At 45.2% G+C, this 3,548-nt stretch overlaps 1 non-coding gene across 1 annotated transcript; it reads right to left on the bottom strand.

Annotated features, from left to right (window-relative positions):
• Window positions 1-2,564: 2,564 nt before the first annotated feature.
• trnah-gug (transfer RNA histidin (anticodon GUG)) lies at window positions 2,565-2,636 on the bottom strand. Its single transcript has one exon. It is a non-coding gene; the product is annotated as a tRNA-His (tRNA).
• Window positions 2,637-3,548: the final 912 nt, after the last annotated feature.

The raw sequence follows: 3,548 nt of genomic DNA, 5'->3' as shown, positions 1-3,548 counted from the left end.
TGAATGACAAAAAATCTGCTCCCATTATGTCTTTGTCCTACATCTATGGTTTTGAAAGCTTGACTTTCAGAAATTTATGAACTTGAAAGAGTGAATTTGCCACATATTTACTCTCTCCAAACCTCAAATACTCTGGAAAACTTCCATTCTGTTTTTCTTGGTTTAGTTTCGAATTTTCCAAAACACAAATATATAAAACTCCATCCCCACTAAATGCCGTCAGCATCGTCTCCAATGTCTTAGCAGCCCAGTAAACGCTGGCAGTGTCCTCTCTGATAGAATCTCCGATTCCCTCCAATGCAGAAAGTACAGTTCAGACAATCGAGTCTGTCGGGAGACTCTGAACAGCATCTCAACCAGACCTAGCTCTCGTCTCTATCCCCGCAGGCCTCTGGCTTGTGATTTCAACTAAACCTGCTGGAATAAAACCTGGCATCGTGTGACTGCTGACCTTATTACCGCGTTACCCATGGCTAATTCACTTAACTTACTGAATTCACTCCCTGGACACATCAGCGCAATTTAACATGGCAAATTCACCTGACCTATAGAGTTAAGAGCAGTGCGAACCACTGAACAAATGTACCATCACATTGAACACTATCTGTATCATTTACACACTGGCAACTCCGCCCAGTGAAAGCAAGCTGCGCCCACCAACCCGAATTCAATGCATCCAAAAGCGGTTCTCCGCTGTACAACCTCAGTAGTTCTGCTGGAAATGTCTCTGCGCTCAGATCTGAATGAGTTTATTCTGTTTTCTTCCTCAGATTCCTGCTTTAAATAAACATATCAGTCAGGAACGACTCTATATAATGGTTTTCATTGCAAAACAAACACAATGTGCTGAAGTTACGTGTTTGCACTTTCACTGACACTGTCTCACCGGGAGCTGCAGTCCTTCCCCACTCTGATTCAGACAGCACAGTCCTTCCTGTGACATGTCCCGTCGAGAATGGAAGGCCAGCCATTAATAACCTTCACTGGGGAACAGAGCGACAGGTTTAAAACATTTACGATGCCCCCAGCGGGGGATTGAACCCTGTGACAGGCGGGACACTAACCACGATACTGTGGAGGACAACAACATCGAAGGAGACCGTTCAGCCTGTTGTGGCTGCACTTGTCAAACACAACTGCTTAACGACCTGAATCAAGTTCCATCGTTTAGCCTATAATCTTACATGTTTTGGCATCGCAAATTAACATCTCAATTTTTTTTTAAGGTGAGAATGATTTCCGCCTCTCTGACCCTTTCCGCAAATCTACTCTAACCTTTCTGCCTTTTCCCGAAATCTCTTGGCCCCAGTGTTCCATCCCTCCATCAATAACAAAGGCTTCTTTCAGTCTATCCCATCCATATCCCTCAGCATTTAGTACATCTCAGTCATGTCTTCTCCAATCTCCTCCGCTCGGCGACAAACAACCCCAGTCTGTCCAATCTCTCCTCACAACTGAAACTTTTCAGCCCAGACAATATCCCAGTGAATCTCTACTGCAACGTTCCCAGTGCGATCACATCCATGCAGTACTCTGAATTGCAGAACTGCACACAGTAATCTAGCTAGGGCCGAATGAACTTTTTTTCTATTCTGTTACAGTATGAGGGCGTCGCTGGCTCGGCAGTATTGATTGCTATCCCTAATTGCACAGCGGGCAGTTGAGACTCAACCATATTGTAGTGAGTGTGAGTGACATGGAGGCCCGAGCAGGTAAGAATGACAGTTTCATTCCTTAAATGGCGTCAGATGGATTTGTTTTTTCTCAACAATTGAACATGGATATATAGGAGTTATAAGATTCGTAATTCCGGATATTTATTGAATCCCAATTCTATCACCGAGCATGGTCGGAGTCAAACCCAGGTCCCAGGTGTCTGAATTAATAGTTCAGTGTTCAGTGGTAATAGCGCTTGGCCATTGCAGAAAAGCAGTGAAACTGATCTTATCCAATTAAGTCGCTTTTCCCCGATACTGTTCTGTGCCAATTTTCTGAGCTTGACCCCCCGCAATAATATCTGGTCCACATCAGTAAAAGCTGCTACATGAGCATTGAACTCACAACAGTGGTAACCAAATGGATCAAATGGTCTGCAGGTCCCGATGGTGGGGTTGGAGCACGTTCACCCAGCAACAGTGACTGCAGCCATACAGACTGATCGGTATCGACGTGAGAGTCTGTATTAGATTCTGCAGTGCCTTAATGAAATAGGAAATGACTCCTCAAACACATGATGAAAGAGCTGCGCTCCGAAAGCTAGTGTTTCCATTAAACCTGTAAGACCATAACCTGGTTTTGGGTCATTTTTAACTTTGTACTCCATAGTCCAACACCAGCATCTCCAAATTAATGAAATGGGTAAAGGATGGAAAGTTCGGTTCGTGATCGTAGGAGGGAAGAAATCTCTGAGAACGGGTGGATTTGAATTCTGACATATGAAACACAGAGATGTGAGCGAGCAGAGCTTGAAGGAAAAAAAAACAATCACCTTGGAGAAAATCAAAACTTTAAAACAACTGATTCCTTTGTGTTTCACAAAAGACTGGGACACACAGAGCTGTTACTGCCGTGACTCGGATTCGAACCGAGGTTGCTGCGGCCACAACGCAGAGTACTAACCACTATACGATCACGGCAACCCACAGACGAACACACAGAACTCACGCAATAAGTACAATATCATAAGAAATGTTAGGCAGAGCACCAAATCCACAATATCAGTGCTTAGCGAACAGTGGCAGATATGTGGGAACTCAGAATGGGCTGACCGTTTAATATCGGTTCACCCAGTGGCTGTGGTGATTCCATCATTAATGTGTTGAAGGCTGAGATAAATAGATTTCTCCAAAACATCAAAGACTCCGGGGACATCAATGTGGACTTCAACAGTTTCCTCATTTCCCCTTCCCCCACCTCACCCCATTTCCAAACTTCCAGCTCAGCACTGTCCCCATGACTGGTCCTGACTTGTCCTACCTGCCTATCATCTATTCCACCTATCCATTCCACCCTTCCCCCCGACCTATCACCTTCATCCCCTCCCCCACTTAACTATTGTACTCTATGCTACTTTCTCCCCACCCCCTCCCTCCTCTCACTGATCTCTCCACCCTTCAGGCTCTCTGCCTGAATTCTTGATGACGAGCTTTTGCCCGAAACGTCGATTTTACTGCTCCTCGGATGCTGCCTGAACTGCTGTGCTCTTCCAGCACCACTAATCCAGAATCTAATTTCCAGCATCTGCAGTCATTGTTTTTACCAAGCTTTTGTTGAAATGTATGCTTCAATAGCAATGCATTTTAATATCGGTTACTTCACGAGTTTCCCCACACTAGTCAGTAACCACTGCTGCCACATCGTCCCAGTTCCCTGCCCCAGAATCAGAGGGACTGAGTGGCGCAGTCGCGAATAACCAACTTGAAATCAAGATGGGAATGAGGTCGCAGAGATACTCGATGGCTCAAGAGATGCAACCGGAGAATGCAAGGTATTTCTATGATGGTTTAGAGGCGCAAGCAATTCCAAGATTGGGAGTGCTCCTGGTCAAA

The sequence above is a fragment of the Chiloscyllium punctatum genome, chromosome 12 (genome assembly GCF_047496795.1).
Source record: "Chiloscyllium punctatum isolate Juve2018m chromosome 12, sChiPun1.3, whole genome shotgun sequence".
In the NCBI taxonomy this organism is placed as follows: Eukaryota; Metazoa; Chordata; class Chondrichthyes; order Orectolobiformes; family Hemiscylliidae; genus Chiloscyllium; species Chiloscyllium punctatum.
The sequence above is the reverse complement of the archived record's forward strand: the minus strand, read 5'-3'. Positions and strand labels throughout refer to the sequence as shown.